The following is a 21,859-nucleotide window of genomic DNA, read 5'->3' on the forward strand; positions in this document are numbered from 1 at the left end:
TCCTCCCCCACTCGTCGACTGCCCTAGCGACATCCTCTACTTCATACCCGCCGGTGACCTCCGCCTTCCACTCCACCCTCTCCTCCTCTCCACGCCGAAACCCTAGATCGACGCCATGGCCACCTCTCTCCAGCGTCCCCTCTCTCTCCCGTGGTGGCACTCACCACTTCAACACCGTCAGCGACCACAACCATGGCCTCCACCTCCCCTTCCCTCCCTGGCTGGAGATCCACTCAATTCCTCTCCCTCCCCCGAGTCCTCCCCAAACCCGCCGTTGGACGACTACCACCCCCACCGGCGACCTCCCCGCTCCGCCCCGCGTGGCCGTGCCTCCGCTCCGGGCGGTGCTGCCTCAGCCTCGCGCGTCGCCGCATCGCCCCGCTCCGCCGCGAGCGTGGCTTTGCCCGCGCTCGTCCTCGTCTCCAACAGAAGCACGCGCTGTTCGCCCAGCCCGCTCCGCTGCTCCCGCGCGTGCCTTCTGCCTCGCTCACCTGCACCGCGCCTGGCCGCTCCACTAGCTGCAGCGGCAGGCCTCGCCTCCTCCGGCCGCTGCATCCTCCGACGAGCTGGCCGGTTCCTCCGTCCCAGCACCGCCCCAGTCGGTGATGTCCGCATCTGCCTCGCCTCTGTCGGGCCCGCGCCACTCGGCCTTCCTGTTACAACATATATCTCTCAAGGTAGTTTTGGTGATTGATGACAACATGTTTACGGACTAATCATGTGCTTTGAATAGTTCACAGATTCACCCCTGGCACGAGACGTTTTCTTTCCTTCGGAGTGTCTTTCAAGACGGTGTAGCTCTTTCGTTTCTCTCTCGGTGGACTAGTTGCGTAGAGGGCACCGTTCTATCAAGAGGGGGTCCGCTGGGGTATTGCATGGGTGGAATCAACACGTACACATCAGCTTCTCACCCTCCGAGCTTTTCCATTCCATTGAAGAGATCTCTCCACTTTTATTTGTCATGTCTGGGTCCCAGCGGTAGTACCGTGCAACCCAGCCGTAGTACCACTGAGGAGCCACAAGCGGTAGTACCGCTCCATAGCGGTAGTACCGCCCGGGACTCCACAGCAGTAGTACCGCTGGGGTGCCTGGCACCACCGCCTCGTCCTCAGCCTCTTTGGAGAGATCCTCTCTCTCTCTCTTCTGTGTCCCAGCGGTAGTACCGCACTACCAGCGGTAGTACGGCCGAAGGATCACAAGTGGTAGTTCCGCTCCATAGCGGTAGTACCGCCCGTGACCCCGCTGCGGTAGTACCACTGGGCTGTCTGGCTCCTACCGCCTCGACTCGAGGGCTCTTTTTCTCGTGTCGGGTTTTGCGGCACTAGTTGCGGTTGTAGAGGCGGTAGTACCATTTCAGGAGCGGTAGAACCGCCCCTACCACCGCGGTAGTACCGCGTTGGGTCCTATTCCCTCCTTGTCTTCTCTGCGCAGCAGTGCCGCTGGCTGGTGCCACAGTACCGCTGACATAGCGGTAGTACCGCCCCCTCTTAGCGGTAGTACCGCCCTGTGCGGGGCTGGTTGGTGGGGGGCAATGGTTGGATTGTTGCCCCCACTATAAAAGGGGGTCCCCTTCTTCCCTTTGACCTACCTCTTCCCCCTCAAGCTCCATTTATTGCTCAAGCTCCATTAAATGCTCCAAGCTCCATTTTCGCCCGATCTATCTCTCTAGCCAATCAAACTTGTTGATTTGCTCGGGAGTGGTTGAGAAGGCCCCGATCTACACTTCCACCAAGGGATTTTCAATTCCCCCACTCATACCTAGCAGATCTTGTTACTCTTGGATGTTTGAGCACCCTAGACGGTTGAGGTCACCATGGAGCCATAGTCCATTGTGGTGAAGCTTCGTGGTTTTGTTGGGAGCCTCCGATTAATTTGTGGAGATTGCCTCAACCTTGTTTGTAAAGGTTCGGTCGCCGCCTTCAAGGGCACCAATAGTGGAATCACGGCATCTCGCATTGTGTGAGGGCGTGAGGAGAATACGGTGGCCCTAGTGGCTTCTTGGGGAGCATTGTGCCTCCACACCGCTCTAACGGAGACTTACTTCCCTTCAAAGGGAAGGAACTTCGGTAACACATCCTCGTCTTCACCGGATCCACTCTTGGTTATCTCTTACCTTTACTTGTGCAAGATCTTTAGTGTTACTTCTCTTGCTTGCTTGTTTGCTTGTTGGTACTGCATCATGTAGGTTGCTCACCTAGTTGCACATCTAGACAACCTACTTTGATGCAAAGTTTAATTTGATAAAGTTAAGTTAAAAATTGGTAGTTGCCTATTCACCCCCCCCCCCTCTAGTCAACCATATCGATCCTTTCAATTGGTATCAGAGCCTCGTCTCTTTATTAAGGACTTTACCGTCCAAAGAGTATCGTTGATACCGTAGACGGTGTGGAGGAAGACTCCGATGTGAATCCGATCTCGTCTACAGGCGATGGGGCAACCTCGGTCTCTCGTGAGGAGTTCAATGTGGCCTTAGAGACATTGAAGACCTCCATGACGACCGAGGTTGAAAGCATGTTTACTAAATTTCTTGAGGGGCTTAAACTTTCCACCGCACCGTTGAAAGTGGGTGATCCCACCGACAAGGTGACGGATGTTATCCCCGACAAGGGGGAAGCTAGTAGTGAAAAGGCTCTGTCTTCTAGTGGTAAAAATGGCACCGGCATCTTTGCTCATGTGGAACCACCACTTGTTTATGGTGGACCGGTTCCTTCTACTCATTTGAATCATGCCGGTCCTCCCCCTAAGATTATGAAAAATGAGGACTTTGATTCTTGGGTTTACCGCTTTAAACGTCATTTAAATCATGTGAACACTAACCTTTGGAGAATCATTGAAGAAGGTTTCTATCCGCATGATTCAAGCAACTTCACTCCTCGAGAAGCCACGGACAATCAGTTCAATGAGAATGCTCTCTTCATCATCCAAGATGCAATTCCACCCGAAGACCTACCTCATCTTCGTCCCTTCGCCTTGGCCAAAGATGCATGGCATTGTGTTGTCTCTCTCTACCGAGGAAGCGCAAGCATTCAACGCTCCAACTATGAAGTGGTACAAGATGAGGCCGATGAGTTTGCAATGAAAGAAGATGAAGAACCTCGTGAGCTTTATCGGGGAGTAACCAAACTCGCGGTCTCACTACGAGATCACGGGAGCAAGGACACGGATGACAATTGGATCAAGCGCAAATTCCTCAAGGCAACGATGCCCTATCACAAGGCCATGTCCTCCGTCATTCGTCAAAGACTGGAGTTCCACACTTTGACCTCAAGTGAAGTGTTGGATGAGTTTGTGGCCATGAACATTTTGTACAAGACCGCCGACAATGCGGTGCTTCGTTCTCAAAGAGCAAAGAGGCCTAACCTTGCATTGAAGGCCAAGCTCACTGTTGAAGAAGAAGAGGAGGAAGAATAGGAGAGCAACCCCGAAGATACGAAGTATGCATATCATGAACACATGGCACTTGCTTCAAGGCAATTTTGGAGCGAGAAAAACTCGAGGCCAAACTTTAGAAAAAACAACTCAAGTGGCACGAGGGGCAAGCAACGTGTAAGGACTTGCTAAAATAGCGGCAACGTGAGTCATTTTGTTGTGGAATGCCCGTATGAGAAGAGGGAAGACAATGGTGGAAAGCTCATCCGAAAGGAGAAGGCCAAGTCGTTCCCCAACAAGAGCAACTTCACCAAGAAGACGCCTCCCAGGGCATTGGTGGTACAAGATGAGTACAATGAGGATGATGATGATGATGAAAGTGATGAGTCGGTTGCCATGGCCTCCGTTGCCATTGCGACGACTCCACGGGTGTCTCTCTTCGACTCACCCAATAAGAGCATCACCGCCAAGTGCCTCATGGCTAAAGCCACCAACAAGGTAACCCCCAACATCAAAACTACCATCATTAATCATCCTTCTTTGACGAATAGCATTGATGAACATGAGGGAGCTAATGTGGAGGCAAATGAGTTTGAGGCCTTTATGGGAAAACTTAAGGGTAAATCCAAGAAGCACTTTGTTGCTCTCTTGGAACAACTTGGTGAAGCCAATGACATGATCGAGGCTCATGAAGATACCATCACTAAGATGGAAGGGCATAGTCGTGACTATGCCGATGAGATTTCGGATCTTTCCAATGCTCTTGCGGAAGAGCGTGGTCTTCGTTTGGCTCTTGAGGAGTCACACAACGTTGATCATGGTAAGTTAAAGAATGATTATGATCATGTTCTTGTTGTTTCTCGTGTGCTAAATTCTGAGAAGGACAAACTTGGGGTTGATCTCGCTAGACTCAAAGAGGAGTTTGATATACTTTACAAGGCCCACAAGGCCTTGAAGGGTATTCACGCTAGTCTCAAGGAGTCTCATGATCAACTCCAAGTGAAGCTAACTAAGGAGAAAGCCACATTTCCTCATATGGTTTTAATTGACAATGCAAATGCTACTAACCCGTGTTGTGAGCATATACATCTTCTTGAGGAAAATGCTAAGTTGAAAGAGCAGCGTGAGAAAGGCCTTGTGTCGTGCATACAAGGTGAAAAGAACCTCAACGACATTTTGAGTAGTCAAAAGGAAGTCGTGGCCAAGGAAGGGGTTGGGTACATGCCCGACTCCAAGAACAAGAAGAAGAATGACAAGACCAAACGACCTCATCCTCTCATGCAAACCTTTGTGAAGGAGGGAGAGAGTGTGTCCAAGGAGAAGAAGAAGAACATTGCAAAGGGCGGCAATGTCAAGAAGGGCAATGCCACCCCTCCCAACAAAGCCGGCGATTTTAATCCGTCTTATGTGTTATGCCGTGCTAGTGATGGGCATGTTTATGCCAAATTTGTTGGTTCTCCTCATGAATACATTGAACGGTATATTTGGGTTCCAAAGACCCTTGTTACTAACATCAAAGGACCATTACAAAATGGGTACCTAAAACCAAGCACTGATCTCTTGTAGGTGTTTGCTTCCGGTGGGGGATCATGGTTGCTCGATAGCGGAGCTACAAATCATATGACCAGAAGCAAGGACTTGGTGGTGGACGTGCACAAGGTTCCATCTATGCCCACCAATGTCGAGTGGGGTGACGCCTCATCTTCTAAGGTATTGGGACTTGGCAAGGTGGTCATCTCTCATGATCTCACGATCGAGAAGGTCATGCTTGTTGAGTCCCTTGCATACAATTTACTTTCCGTTCGTCAACTTGCAATCATGGGCTTTGCCACTTTCTTTGATATCGATACCGTGGCCCTCTTGTGGAGAAAGAATCTTAAAGTAGCATTTGTTGGGCATGTCGAGAATGGTCTATATGTGATTAACTTTTCGGAGCGACCCACTAAGACCGCGACATGCCTAATGGCTAAAGTTGATGTGGGATGGCTTTGGCATCGCCGTTTAGCCCATGTTAATATGAGATCTTTGCAAAGTCTCCTCAAGGGGGACCATGTCCGTGGACTAACGAATGTTAGTTTTGCTAAAGATCATGCTTGAAGTGCCTGTATCGAAGGAAAGGTACATGAGAAGGCTCACCCTCCCATGACTATCATTTATTCGAAGAGGCCTTTGGAGCTCCTTCACATGGATCTCTTTGGGCCTCCATCCTTCCATAGTCTTGGAGGTAGGAAGTATTGCTTGGTGATTGTGGATGACTACTCAAGGTACACGTGGGTGTATTTCTTCAAGAGGAAGAGCGAGACCCAACAAACCGTCATTGACTTTGCAAATGAAGCACAACGTCAACACAATGCAAAGATCTTGACAATGAGAAGTGACAACGGTATCGAGTTCAAGAACTACACCTTGGATGAGTTTCTTAGTGATGAGGGAATCAAGCATCAATATTCCGCACCCTACACCCCTCAACAAAATGGTGTTGCGGAGAGGAAGAACTGGACGTTGATGGATGCGGCAAGGACCATGATGGTGGAGTTCAAGTCTCCGTACAACTTTTGGGCCGAAGCCATCAACACCGATGTCATGCATCCAATCGGATCTACCTCCGCAAGGTCTTGAACAAGACTCCATATGAGATACTCACCGGTAACAAGCCCAATCTCAAGTACTTCCGGGTATTCGGGTGTAAGTGTTTCATTCTCAAGAAAGGTGTTCGGTTGTCTAAATTTGAGGCTAGAGCTTATGAGGGCATATTTGTTGGCTATGCTACAAACTCTCATGCTTACCGTGTCCTTAATAAATCCACGGGACTTATTGAGGAGACGTGTAACGTGGAGTTTGATGAGAATAACGGCTCCCAAGTGGAGCAAAGTGGCACTTGTGATGTAGGTGATGAAATTCCTCCCCAAGCCATAAGAAGAATGGGTGTTGGATTTATCCTACCCATTGAGGAACCCCTTGTGGCCGAAGGAGAAGGACAAAGCTCCACTCAAGTGGAGCCATCACCAACCCAAGGCCCACACGCTTCCGAAGAACAACATGAAGGCCCTCATCCTCAAGAACCTGACCAAGGGCAAGATCACGCTCAAGACGGTGTTGACACATCAAGTGATGCCCAAGGTCAAGTTCTCTCCTTCGAGCAAGTTCAAGAACAAGAACAAGCCCAAGACGACGCTCAAGATGATCAAGTGACCACTCCTCGTCTCACCCCCGAGGAGGAATTAGAGCGTCGTGCCGCCAAGGTTGCTTCCAAGCTCTCCACCAAGGATCATCTCATGACGAATGTGCTTGGAAGCTTAAGAAAGGGGGTAAGCACTCGTAGACAATTAGCAAATTATTGTGAGCATCACGCGTTTGTCTCTTGTGTGGAACCCCACAAGGTCTATGAAGCGCTAGAAGATCCGGATTGGCTCAATGCCATGCATGAAGAACTCAACAACTTCGAGCGCAACAAAGTGTGGAGATTGGTGCCAAGACCAACCGGGAATCACAATGTCATAGGAAACAAGTGGATATTTAAGACCAAGCAAGATGCCCATGGGATTATCATTCGCAACAAGGCTCGTTTGGTAGCACAAGGCTACTCCCAAGTCGAGGGTATCGACTACGGTGAAACCTTTGCTCCCGTTGCTCGTCTTGAATCCATTCGCATGTTGATTGCATATGCTTCTCATCATAACTTTAAGTTACAACAAATGGATGTGAAAAGTGCTTTTCTTAATGGTCCTATTAATGAGTTGGTTTACGTCAAGCAACCCCCCGGGTTCGAGGATCCCTACTTTCCCAATCATGTGTATCAACTCGATAAGGCACTCTATGGCCTTAAACAAGCCCCACGTGTGTGGTATGACCACCTTACCGAGTTGTTACAAGACCGTGGTTTTGAAGTTGGGCTAATCGACCCCACTCTTTTTACTAAGAAGGTCAAAGGGGAGTTGTTTGTGTGCCAATTATACGTTGATGACATTATCTTTGGTTCTCCTAACAAAGCTTTCAATGAGGAATTTGCCGCTCTCATGACCTCAAAGTTCGAGATGTCCTCCATGGGAGAGTTGAAGTTCTTTCTAGGGTTCGAAGTGAAGCAAAGAAGAGAAGGAACCTTCATCAATCAATCCAAATACACTCAAGACATGCTCAAGAGATTCAAGCTAAGTGACGTCAAGCCGGCTTCCACTCCAATGCCCACCAAGTGCCAACTTCACCTGGATCCAAATGGTAAAGTGGTGGATCAAAAGGTATATCATTCCATGATTGGATCCTTGCTTTACCTTTGTGCATCTAGACTGGACATCATGTTGAGTGTGGGAATTTGTGCACGGTTTCAAGCCGCACCTAAGGAAAGTCACTATGTGGCGGTCAAACGAATATTTCGATATTTGGCTCATACCCCAAACTTTGGCTTATGGTACCCAAGAGGATCAAACTTCAAGCTTGTAGGGTACTCGGATTCCGATTGGGCGGGAGACAAAGTGGATAGGAAGTCCACTTCCGGAGGGTGCCAATTCCTTGGTTGCTCTTTGGTAAGTTGGTCTTCCAAAAAGCAAAGTTGTGTGTCTCTCTCGTCCACTGAGGCGGAGTATGTTGCCGCCGGTAGTTGTTGTGCACAACTCCTATGGATGAGGCAAACTTTAAAGGATTATGGTGTCACTTGTGACAAAGTGCCTCTTTCGTGTGAAAATGAAAGTGCCATCAAGATCTCTCTCAACCCGGTGCAACACTTCAAGACGAAGCATATTGAGATTCGGTATCACTTCATCCGGGATCACATTAGGCGAGGAGAGATCGAGCTCAACTATGTCAACACTCATGACAACCTTGCAGATATTTTCACGAAGCCCTTGGATGAAGCAAGATTTCACGAGTTAAGGCATGAGCTAAATATCATTGATTCGAGCAATGTGGCTTGAACCCTTGCACACCCCACCACGCTCAATTTGCTGTCTAGTTTAGGTGTAGGCATGGACATAGGGGGAGTGTTGTTCTCTCAATGAACTCTCCCTCCCCCCATTATGCATAAATTGATCAAGTCTTTCACTTTAGCCATTGTTGATGGTACTTGTGTTTCAAAGACGAGTTTTGGTCATGGGCCCAAGGTTAAAATCTTCGCGGCGCCATACCTCTTGACTCAAACATAGGTGGCCTCGGCCACCGCCCTCTTTTGAAGAGGTGTGTCTTGGTCATTTGCTGGTGTGCTCTCTTTTCTTGCCGTTTTGTTCGAGCAAAAGCCATGTTGTTAGGTTGCCATGGCGTGCTGGGCAGTACTACCGCTGGTGGTGCACGGTACTACCGCTCATAAGCGGTACTACCACCCCCAGCATGGTACTACCGCTGAGGGACGGGACCAGGGGGTTATATCGGGGCAGGGGAGGTTTCTTCTCCCCCATACTCATTCGCTTCGCCCCCTCTTTCCTCTTCCTCTCTCCAGCCTCAACTCGCCGTGGGAGGGCTCCGGCGGATCTCCGTCTCCAGGGCATCCCTCTCCATTTCCTTTTGTGGAGTCGATCCCCACCTCGTTCTCTTGCCATGGATGCCGGTATTGCCCCCGTTCCTTCTCTCCTTTTGTCTCGTTTTTAGATCTTGTTTCTTAGGGGCAATGGTGGTTGCATCTCTAGATTTTTGGCTAAATCTAGGCTTGAGTTGGTTGGAGAAGGCAACTAGACTATCTCGATTAGAGTTTGGTAGGAATATTTTTGAATTTGGCAGGCCGGTAGTGCCGGATCTGACCATGGTAGTAGGAAACCGTTGTTTCTCCGCCTCTATGTAGGAAACCGCTGTTTCTCCGCCTCGAGCAGTACTACCACTCTCGTTGGAGCGGTACTACCGCTTGACCTCGAGCGGTACTACCGCTCTCTTTGGTACGGTACTACCGCTTGGGCGGTACTACCGCGGGCATGTCACGGTACTACCGCTACCTGCCAAATTCCATCATATTCTTGCTTTACCTTGATCCTTTTTGTTGTGTTTGTTGGCTTATGCTCGTTCTTTCTGGTTGTTTTGCGTGTTCTTGTGTTTGGCTCCAGGTGATGATCATTCTGAGCATCAAGCTCGCCGTATCAACCCCGAGCGTGCAACATCAAAACGCTACCGCACCTCTGAGCCAGCCAGTGGTTCCTCTAGCACCCAACCGCCTCCAGCAAGTGCATCCACTAGTGTTCCTCCACCTCCTCAGCAATCGAAGAGATCCGCCAACAAGCCAAAGGGGAAGACTGTGACTGAGATGACCAACAAGGAGTTTTGGGAAAAGCGTCGCCGCAATCCCTATGAGGTGGACCAAGAACCCACTTTGGTTAATCGCCCGTTCTGGAACCGATTTCAGTTTGCCATCTATTTTGATGTGATCAAGGCCAAGAAGAATCTCTTTGTTGATGTTCGCTCCATTGACACTGATGCTATGGAGAAGGACCCGGAGTACTTTGGCGAAGCCCTTCAGATGTGCACTCAGCTGAACATTCTCAGGATCATGCAATTCAACAAGGATTTCGATGCAGATCTGGTGGCTCAATTCTTTGCCACCGTTAAACTTGGGACAGATGTCGACAGAACTCTGACATGGATGACCCATGGCAAGCTGCTTTCCGTCAAGTGGAAGGCTTTCATGGAGTTACTTGATGTGGTGGATCACGGGCTTGAGACTCCAGTCGGTTTCCGCCCTCACCGCAATGATCCGTCCACCCACAAGCAAGCCCTTTGGCCCTACTGCACTGTGAAAGTTCACCCAGTGACTAAGAAGAAAACCTATGAGCTGTCTCCATATCTGGACATTCTTCATCGTATCTTCCGTGAGACTCTCTTTCCTCGCATCGGGAATCTGGATATGGTCCACTCTTATCTTGTGGACATGCTTCTGTTCTGTCAGCATGAGAAGGACGCAAACACTGGAGAGAGCCTGGATATTTCTCATGTGATGTGGTCTGAAGTTCTCTCTGCCGTGTCTGAGTGCAAGTGCCCGATATATGGTCCATTCATCATGAGGCTCATTCAGAGGGCCTAGGCACAGATCTATCCCAGAGTGTTGCTAGAAACTGGAGACTTGGTTTCTCATGAGATCAAGCGTCTGAGGAAGAAGGACAATTGGGTCACCCCAGCGCCTCAAACAGGGGGTCCGTCTGCTGCTGCTACTGCCATGGGGACCGTGGGTGGGGCTGCCACTGATGATCACGAGGACTTTGGGCCCTCTAGTACAGAACCGTCGTGGGCACAGAAGCTTAAATGCAAGATGAAGAAGCTTTTCTGCATGGAGTCTCATGGTCAGTACATGACTCATGTGGCGGAGAAGCATGCCAGGATGCGCCACAAGGAGCTCATGCGTCAGATGGGAGCGACAGTTGCCAGTGGTTCTGAGGGTCAGATCACTGAAGAGGAGGAATGGATTCATCAGCATTGCCCTTGGACCGACTTTGATGCCGAGCAGTTTTCGACCCACGATGAAGATGCAGACGATCACGCTGAGATGTGATGTTCGAGATCCTCATCTTCCCATCACCTGGAGTCGTAGCGTCACTCTTTTCCCTTTTTGGTGTCTTGCTGCCAAAGGGGGAGAGAGAGTAGGGATTTGTGTTGTTGTCGTGCTTTGAGTTTGTGTGTGTCATCTTGTGTTTTCTTGTGTGTTCTCTCGGTGTCTTTGTTTGGTTTGGTTTGGTGCCTATGAGACCTAAGTTCTAGACATATGGTGTGAGACATATGCTCCCTATCGCTACCTTATTACTTATGTCTATTCAGTACTGTAGTTTATTATCAGTTGCATGCTTGTCCTGTTTTATACTATTCTCTCATATATCTTGTGCTTAGTATTGTTGGACTATAAAATATAGGGGGATTGTTGATCCGAATGTGTGTGTCTTGCTTTCCGAATGTGCCTCAAACTAGGTGAACACATTCTGGGGGAGCCCGTCTGTATTTTGTAGTTCTTAGTTTTCTTACATTTATTTCTTTTCCTTGCGCAAATCCCTAGTTGTCATCAATCCACCAAAAAGGGGGAGATTGTTACGGCATATCTCTCTCAAGGTAGTTTTGGTGATTGATGACAACATGTTTGCGGACTAATCATGTGCTTTGAATAGTTCACAGATTCACCCCTGGCACGAGACATTTTCTTCCCTTCGGAGTGTCTTTCAAGACGGTGTAGCTCTTTCGTTTCTCTCTCGGTGGACTAGTTGCATAGAGGGCACCATTCTATCAAGAGGGGGTCCACTGGGGTATTGCATGGGTGGAATCAACACGTACACATCAGCTTCTCACCCTCCGAGCTTTTCCATTCCATTGAAGAGATCTCTCCACTTTTCTTTGTCATGTTTGGGTCCCAGCGGTAGTACCGCGCAACCCAGCCGTAGTACCGCTGAGGAGCCACAAGCGGCAGTACCGCTCCACAGTGGTAGTACCGCCCGGGACTCCACAGCAGTAGTACCGCTGGGGTGCCTGGCACCACTGCCTCGTCCTTAGCCTCTTTGGAGAGATCCTCTCTCTCTCTCTCTCTTCTATGTCCCAGCGGTAGTACCGCACTACCAGCGGTAGTACGGCCGAAGGGTCACAAGCGGTAGTTCCGCTCCATAGCGGTAGTACAGCCCGTGACCCCGCTGCCGTAGTACCGCTGTGCTGTCTGGCTCCTACCGCCTCGACTCGAGGGCTCTTTTTCTCGTGTCGGGTTTTGCGGCACTAGTTGCGGTTGTAGAGGCGGTAGTACCGTTTCAGGAGTGGTAGAACCGCCCCTACCATCGCGGTAGTACCGCGTTGGGTCCTATTCCCTCCTTGTCTTCTCTGCGCGGCAGTGCCGCTGGCTGGTGCTGCAGTACCGCTGACCTAGCGGTAGTACCGCCTCCTCTTAGCAATAGTACCGCCCTGTGCGGGGCTGGTTAGTGGGGGGCAACGGTTGGATTGTTGCCCCCACTATAAAAGGGGGTCCCCTTCTTCCCTTTGACTTGCCTCTTCCCCCTCAAGCTCCATTTATTGCTCAAGCTCCATTAAATGCTCCAAGCTCCATTTTCACCCGATCTATCTCTCTAGCCAATCAAACTTGTTGATTTGCTCGGGAGTGGTTGAGAAGGCCCCGATCTACACTTCCACCAAGGGATTTTCGATTCCCCCACTCATCCCTAGAGGATCTTGTTACTCTTGGGTGTTTGAGCACCCTAGACGGTTGAGGTCACCACGGAGCCATAGTCCATTGTGGTGAAGCTTCATGATTTTGTTGGGAGCCTCCGATTAAGTTGTGGAGATTGCCCCAACCTTGTTTGTAAAGGTTCGGTCGCAACCTTCAAGGGCACCATTAGTGGAATCACGGCATGTCGCATTGTGTGAGGGCGTGAGGAGAATATGGTGGCCCTAGTGGCTTCTTGGGGAGCATTGTGCCTCCACACCGCTCTAACGGAGACGTACTTCCCTTCAAAGGGAAGGAACTTCGGTAACACATCCTCGTCTTCACCGGATCCACTCTTGGTTATCTCTTACCTTTACTTGTGCAAGATCTTTAGTGTTACTTCTCTTTCTTGCTTGTTTGCTTGTTGGTACTGCATCATATAGGTTGCTCACCTAGTTGCACATCTAGACAACCTACTTTGATGCAAAGTTTAATTTGATAAAGTTAAGTTAAAAATTGGTATTTGCCTATTCACCCCCCCTCTAGTCAACCATATCGATCCTTTCACTTCCGAGCTCGACCTATGCTCCACGACCCGGCCGGCTCCTGCTTCAACCACGATGCTGGTTCTTCATCGACCTCCACCACGTGCGCCAGCAGCCGTCCATCTCCGGCCATGGTGACCACGGATCTCCGACCATGATGGGTACGTTTGTCTCCCCCCTCTCTCACCCTTCATGCCTGCCTCGGTGCCTAAATGTGTCGGTGTCATCTCTGCTCGTCATAGCTCCTTCACACGGTGCGCACGTCGATGGATCTGGCGCACGCGAGGCGGTGGATCTAGGTTGCGGGGTTAGGTGTAACAGCTCCAATTCCCTCCGATTACGTATGAATCTGCAGGGGTGCGCGTAGTTGCGAGCTGGATTCATTGATTTGGCGCATTTCACCTCTCTGTTAATTGACGAGTGGTGGAGCTATTAAGAGATGTTTTCTGTTCCAGACCTCACTGATATATTGGGACCTTGTTTAGTATTCACTGATGATCCTACCTTGTTTACAGTGTTGTTTTCTGTTGAGATATTACCCTGCTGCAGAAAATTCAGAGAAAGAAAGTTAAAATTCAGAGTAGAACTTCATGAATGTACTGCTCTCATAAATTCACTTTAAGATTGGTGTTCTAGGCCAAGTTATTTAGACAATTTGATGTTGTTCAGAATTTCTGAATGTACTCCGAACATGCAAGCTAATGTACCTCGAGCATATTGTTTTCATCAGACTAGTGTACCTTGAGCATGCAAAGTAAACACATGCTACTCCACTTATCTATTTGTACAGAAACTTTTGTTTAAATAAATCGGGCAAATAAACCAAACTGTGCGAACACAGCCAGTTCTAAAACTTGTCTACTCCACTTGTCCGATTGTACTGAAACCTTTGTTTGCATGTTTCTAAAATACAGAGAAGAACACCCTGTGTTCTGGTAAAATATTTGTTGGCTATGATATGAAATTCCATGATGTGTGTGTTGTTTCAGTTTTTGTAGCTACAACAAAGTCCCGGTTTACTCTGTACTTGCTGCTGATGATTGTTGGCTAAATTTACAGTTGAAATAACAGTAGCCAAGGAATAGATACAAGACCTATTTACCGTATTTTGCATGGAATGTTCAAAATCAGTTATGTTGTGATTTCTAGTTATGTGAGTTAAATTTCATAAGATGGGAGTATCACAACATGCAACATGCATATAGTGAACATGGGAGTATCACAACCTGAATGTGCAGCTTATGTAGTTTCTGTATTTTTGTTAAAGCATGGAGTAGCTTCTATAGTTTTGTTAAAAATTATCTTAGTCTTGGGCTGATTTGAGTGCTACCAAGGGATGTATATTGAACTTCCCTTGCGGATTCAGAGCCTATAGGAGAATTCTACTGTGACAACAAATTAACTTGTCTTGAATTACTTCTTTTACTGGATGTTCAGAATGTTCAATTAACTGATTTGCACCTGTTAATGTTTGTTTTGTCAACTTCTTATGTTAACTTGTCTTGAATTACCCTTTTATAGTGTAGCAAGTCTGTACTCTTGAATTGAATCATTCCATGCTTAAATGATAAAAATGTCACATTTATAGGATTGTAAACCTGATGTGATTGGAGTAGTTTTTACTCGCTACTGATAGTTACTAGTATTCACTGATTTTGCCTCATTTTGCTTGTTTTACTCTTATTTATGCACGCAGACTGCCTACAAGTTAATGTGCTGTTAGATTTGCCTTTATTTTGTCCCTAACAATTTTTTTTGATAACTTGCAGATGTTGTCCTTCATTCATGTTTCGTCGTGAGCTCCAGGACGAAGAAGTCGGGAGAAACATAGAGTTCTAGCTTATTGCAGCTAGTTATACTTCGATAGCTAGTTTTTTTGTAGTTGTGTTACCTGATGTGAACTAGTTCTCATGTGAACCATGTTTAACTGTAATGTGCCAAGTTTGGCTCTGTTTGATTATATTCATGATGTGAACTATGTTTTCATGATATTTTGTTGTGCTTTGTTTGAAGCATCGTGTAAATATTGGTTATTTATTTATTGGATCTCTGAAATATGAGGAATATAATCCTGACAACTGGGACCTACTTATTAAAACCTGACAATTGGGACCCATTAGACTAGTGGACCCTTCTCTTGAAAAAAATAAAATCTAAAACTCTATAGCCCAAAAGCCCACGTCGTAGCAAAATAAAAGACTAAATTATTGGGCTTGGCCCATGTGGCTGACCAAAATTACCAGGAAAACAAATAAAAATAGGCTGATTTATTGGGCTTGGCCAAATAATAAATGGGCTGATTTAATTGGCTCGGCCCATGTAGACACCTAATCGGACCGGGCTGAATCTTATCCATGTCAGCTTGCCACGCTGGATCCTACATGGCTTGGGGAGGCTGCTAGTGACCAAAATTTTGGTCGAAGAACCAACGACCTTTTACATATCACAGAGAAGGTCGTTAATTTCAGTTTACGACGACCTTCTGTTTTTGGTCAGAAAAAGGTCGCAAATGAAAAACATTGACCTTTCAGCGGCCAATAGTGAGGGTCACAAATTGACATATTTCTTGTAGTGATCAATAATCTGCTCAATGCGGGGCAATGGGAAAGGGTCTTTAGGGAAAGCCTTATTGAGGTCTTTGAAATCGACACAAAGACGCCAGGACTTATCTTTCTTAGGCACCATGACCAAGTTGGCTAGCCAATCCGGGTGTTTGATTTCTTTGATGAACTCGTCCTCAAGTAGTTTAGCTAGCTCCTCCCCCACAGTTTGTCGTTTGGGTTCAGAAAATCGCCGCAGTGGTTGCTTGACTAATTATGTTGAGGTTGTGTTCGACCAGTCTGCGTGGGATCCGATGGTGGCGGGCATGTCCAAAGGGTGCCAGGCGAAGATATCCCAGTTTTCTCGTAGGAACACGCATAAGGTGGCGTCTACCGTCGGGTCCAATTGTGCTCCAATGGACGTTGTTTTATTAGGATCCGTCGGGTGCACTTGAAATTTAACTATTTCATCTGCTGGCTTGAAAGAGGTGGATTTAGATCTCTTGTCGAGAATCACATCATCCTTGTGCACCGTGGATCGTATGGTGGTTAGTTCCTCAGCCGCAAAGGATAGTGCCTCAAGATACAAGGATGAGGTTTTGTTTTCTGCACGGAGTGCTTTATCCGGATCACTCGTAACTGTGATAATTCCATTAGGCCCTAGCATTTTATGCTTCATGTACCTATAATGGGGTACGGCTTGGAAGCGTGAGAAAGCGTCCCGCCCTAGAAGGGCATGATATCCGCTATTGAAGGGAACAATGTGAAAGAGCAACTCTTCTAACCTATAATTTTCAGGCGTGCCGAATACTACATCAAGTTTAATTCTCGCCAAACATCATGCTTCTCGACTGGGGATGATACCTCAAAAAGTGGTATTGCTTTGCTCGAGGCGTGTTCTATCAACCTGCATTTTGTCGAGTGTGTCCTCGTAAATGAGGTTAAGCCCACTTCCGTCGTCCATGAGCACTTTGGTAAGTCGAAAGCCGTCCACAATGGGTTTTAGTACTAAAGTGGCGGGTGCTCGGATTGATCGGGCCCTTGGTTCATCGTCAGCGGTGAAGGTTATTACCGCGTCACTCCATGGGCTCACTACGATTACTTGGTGGACTTCGGCGAGTTCGCGAAGTGCCCTCTTACACCGATTATTTGAAGAGAAAGTCTCGAAGACCGTAAGGATGTTAAAATCGTCATCTTCCGGAGAGTGTTTCTCTGGAGTGGTGGTGGTCAGGATGGCCTCCCCACTTTTAGCTACCTACTGGACTACCCAAATGCTCGAAGGCTGTGAGTTGAGTCTATGCTTGGCATCGCATGTATCAGACAGGGCTTGTCGAGGAGTTCGTCAAGAACGGACCTGTATCCCGCGAAGGGTTTGTTTTTCTTGCCGACGGGCTTTATGGTCGGATGCCTCGTGAGGGTGTATTCATCTTGCCAGGGCAGTACAATGCTTGAAGGCAGTAGGTTCCAACTGGATTTTCTGGGCCTTCCATGTGATTTCCATCGCATAGTACTTCTGTACTAAGTGTGATAATTCCATGAAACTCTGTATGCGACTGAAGTCGAGGGCATTCAGAATTCCCTTGTCGGTACAATTGTGATGAAAGACCGGAACTGCATCGTCGTCGCAACAATCTTTAATCTTATTTTTGACAAGTAGGAACCTGGCCCAAAAGTGATGGACCATTTCCTGAGGTTGCTGCCATACATACATCAGGTCATATATGTCTGGTGGGCCTGAATTACTTGGAGAGTATTGATTGTGGTGGGTGGGTGGGCTAAAACTCGAATCCCGACCAAATATTGTATCCGGAGTTTGCAAAGTCTCCGAGGTCACCAGTTCAGGTCCGGGAAGATCCAAGTGCTCCTTGGACTCAATGTCCGACCCTGAGTTCAGGGGGCGCGGAGTCCCACCCAAAGTAAGGGTATCCGACTCAAGGGATTCGGAGGTCCAAACATAGCTGGTCTTTAGTTCAGGAGAAGAAGTGTCCGGCTCATTCCTCAACGACCGCTACCAGGTGAGTGATTGGCGGGAGATTGATTCCCCTCTGGTCAGGTTTAAGCCCGATCCGATCATTTGCCATTGAAAGCCCCTGGGCGGCGATGCGATCTAGCAGCTCGTGTAAGGACGAGGTGTCCGCCAGATCCATCTTTTTGGAGTATTTGAGACAGATGCAGGGGTGGTGCTTGGCGATCACAGGGGACACTTTCGGCTTGATGGCCATGCGGGAACCCACGGTGAAACCGCCGAGCTGGAGGACCTGTCCTGAAGTTAGGCTCCTTCCAGAAGTGATATCATCGTTGATGACAGGGCGAGCCATAGATCGCTTTTTGTGACTACACAGCGGAGCTCTCAATGAAAGCACCATTGTCGGTGTCAAAACCGGCAGATCTCGGGTAGGGGGGCCCAAGCTGTGAGTCTGAGGATCAATGGTAACAAGGGACAATAGGGACATAGTGTGTTGGAAATATTCCCTAGAGGCAATAATAAAATGGTTATTATTATATTTCTTTGTTCATGATAATTATCTATTGTTCATGCTATAATTGTGTTATCCGGAAATTGTAATACATGTGTGAATACATAGACCACAACACGTCCCTAGTGAGACTCTAGTTTACTAGCTCGTTGATCAAAAGATAGTCATGGTTTCCTGACTATGGACATTGGATGTCATTGATAATGGGATCACATCATTAGGAGAATGATGTGATGGACAAGACCCAATCCTAAGCATAGCTCAAAGATCGTGTAGTTCGTTTTCTATAGCTTTTCCGAATGTCAAGTATCATTTCCTTAGACCATGAGATTGTGCAACTCCCGGATACTGTAGGAGTGCTTTGGGTGTGCCAAACGTCACAACGTAACTAGGTGACTATAAAGGTACACTACGGGTATCTCCGAAAGTGTCTGTTGGGTTGGCACGAATCGAGACTGGGATTTGTCACTCCGTATGACGGAGAGGTATCTCTGGGCCCACTCGGTAATGCATCATCATAATGAGCTCAATGTGACCAAGTGGTTGATCAAAGGATCGTGCATTACGGTACGAGTAAAGTGACTTGCCGGTAACGAGATTGAACGAGGTATTGGGATACCGATGATCGAGTCTCGGGCAAGTAACGTACCGATTGACAAAGGGAATTGTATACGGGATTGATCGAATCCTCGACATTGTGGTTCATCGAGGAGCATGTGGGAGCCAACATGGGTATCCAGATCCCGCTGTTGGTTATTGACCGGAGAGTCGTCTCGGTCATGTCTGCGTGTCTCCCGAACCCATAGAGTCTACACACTTAAGGTTCGGTGACGCTAGGGTTGTTGAGATATTAGTATATCGTAACCCGAAAGTTGTTCGGAGTCCCAGATGAGATCCCGGACATCACGAGGAGTTCCGGAATGGTCCGGAGGTGAAGATTTACATATAGGAAGTCAAGTTTCGGCCATCGGGAAAGTTTCGGGGGTAATCGGTATTGTACCGGGACCACCGGAAGGGTCCCGGGGGTCCACCGGGTGGGGCCACCTATCCCGGAGGGCCCCATGGGCTGAAGTGGGAGGGGAACCAGCCCCTAGTGGGCTGGTGCGCCCCCCTTGGGCCTCCCCCTGCGCCTAGGGTTGGAAACCCTAGGGGTGGGGGCGCCCCACTTGGCTTGGGGGGCACTCCACCCCCCTTGGCCGCCGCCCCCCTTGGAGATTCAATCTCCCAGGGCCGGCGCCCCCCGCTAGGGGTCCTATATATAGTGGGGGCGAGGTAGGGCAGCCGCACCCTAGTCCCTGGCGCCTCCCTCTCCCTCCCGTGACACCTCTCCCTCTCCCTGAGCTTGGCGAAGCCCTGCCGAGATCACCGTTGCTTCCACCACCACGCCGTCGTGCTGCTGGATCTTCATCAACCTCTCCTTTCCCCTTGCTGGATCAAGTTGGAGGAAACGTCTTCCCAACCGTACATGTGTTGAACGCGGAGGTGTCGTCCGTTCGGCGCTAGGTCATCGGTGATTTGGATCACGACGAGTACGACTCCATCAACCCCGTTCTCTTGAATGCTTCCGAGCGCAATCTACAAGGGTATAGATTGATCTTGGTGATGCATAGAAAATTTTAAAATTCTGCTACGTTCCCTAACAGTGGTATCAGAGCTAGGTCTATGTGTAGTTTCTATGCACGAGTAGAACACAAAGTAGTTGTGGGCGTCGATATTGTCAATTTACTTGCCGTTACTAGTCTTATCTTGATTCGGCGGCATCGTGGGATGAAGCAGCCCGGACCGACCTTACACGTACGCTTACGTGAGACTGGTTCCACCGATTGACATGCACTAGTTGCATAAGGTGGCTGGCGGGTGTCTTTCTCTCCCACTTTAGTCGGATCGGATTCGATGAAAAGGGTCCTTATGAAGGGTAAATAGAAATTGGCATATCACGTTGTGGTTTTGGCGTAGGTAAGAAATGTTCTTGCTAGAAACCTGTAGCAGCCACATAAAAACTTGCAACAACAATTAGAGGACGTCTAACTTGTTTTTGCAGCATGTGTCGTGTGATGTGATATGGCCAAAAGGATGTGATGAATGATATATGTGATGTATGAGATTGATCATGTTCTCTTAATAGGAATCACAACTTTCATGTCGATGAGTATGACAACCGGCAGGAGCCATAGGAGTTGTCTTAATTTATTTATGACCTGCGTGTCAACATAAATGTCATGCAATTACTTTACTTTATTGCTAAAGCGTTAGCCGTAGTAGTAGAAGTAATAGATGACGAGACAACTTCAAGAAGACACAATGATGGAGATCATGATGATGGAGATCATGGTGTCATGCCGGTGACAACGATGATCATGAAGCCCCAAAGATGGAGATCAAAAGGAGCAAATGATATTGGCCATATCATGTCACTTTTTGATTGCATGTGATGTTTATCATGTTTTACATCTTATTTGCTTAGAACGACGGTAGCTTAAATAAGATGATCCCTCGTAATAATTTCAAGAAAGTGTTCCCCCTAACTGTGCACCGTTGCGAAGGTTCGTTGTTTCGAAGCACCACGTGATGATCGGGTGTGATAAATTCTAACGTTCGAATACAACAGGTGTAAGCCAGATTTACACACGCAATACACTTAGGTTAACTTGACGAGCCTAGCATGTACAGACATGGCCTCGGAACACGGAAGACCGAAAGGTCGAGCATGAGTCGTATAGAAGATACGGTCAACATGAAGATGTTCACCGATGTTCACTAGTCCGTCTCACGTGATGATCGGACACGGCCTAGTTGACTCGGATCATGTTTCACTTAGATGACTAGAGGGATGTCTATCTAAGTGGGAGTTCATTGAGTAATTTGATTAGATGAACTTAATTATCATGAACTTAGTCTAAAATCTTTACACTATATCTTGTAGATCAAATGGCCCACGCTAATGTTGCCCTCAACTTCAACGCGTTCCTAGAGAAAACCAAGCTGAAAGACGATGGCAACAACTATATGGACTGGGTCCGGAACCTGAGGATCATCCTCATAGCTGCCAAGAAAGATTATGTCCTAGAAGCACCGCTAGGTGACGCACCCATCCCAGAGAACCAAGACGTTATGAACGATTGGCAGTCATGTGCTGATGATTACTCCCTCGTTCAGTGCGGCATGCTTTACAACTTAGAACCGGGGCTCGAAAAGCGTTTTGAGAGACATGGAGCATATGAGATGTTCGAAGAGCTGAAAATGGTTTTCCAAGCTCATGTCCGGTCGAGAGATATGAAGTCTCCGACAAGTTCTTCAGCTGTAAGATGGAGGAAAATAGTTCTGTCAGTGAGCACATACTCAAAATGTCTGGGTTGCATAACCGCTTGACTCAGCTGGGAGTTAATCTCCCGGATGACATGGTCATTGACAGAATCCTTCAGTCGCTTCCACCGAGCTACAAGAGCTTTGTGATGAACTTCAATATGCAGGGGATGGAAAAGACCATTCCCGAGGTATAGTCAATGCTGAAATCAGCATAGGTGGAAATCAAAAAGGAAAGTGTTGATGGTGAATAAAACCACTAAGTTCAAGAAAGGCAAGGGTAAGAAGAACTTCAAGAAGGACGGCAAGGGAGTTGCCGCGCCCGGTAAGCAAGCTGCCGGGAAGAAGCCAAAGAATGGACCCAAGCCCGAGACTGAGTGTTTTTATTGCAAGGGAAGTGGTCACTGGAAGCGGAACTGCACGAAATACTTAGCGGACAAGAAGGCCGGCAACACTAAAGGTATATGTGATATACATGTAATTGATGTGTACCTTACCAGTACTCGTAGTAGCTCCTGGGTATTTGATACCGGTGCGGTTGCTCACATTTGT

This window comes from Triticum aestivum, chromosome 2A, assembly GCF_018294505.1.
Source record: "Triticum aestivum cultivar Chinese Spring chromosome 2A, IWGSC CS RefSeq v2.1, whole genome shotgun sequence".
Taxonomy (NCBI): domain Eukaryota; kingdom Viridiplantae; phylum Streptophyta; class Magnoliopsida; order Poales; family Poaceae; genus Triticum; species Triticum aestivum.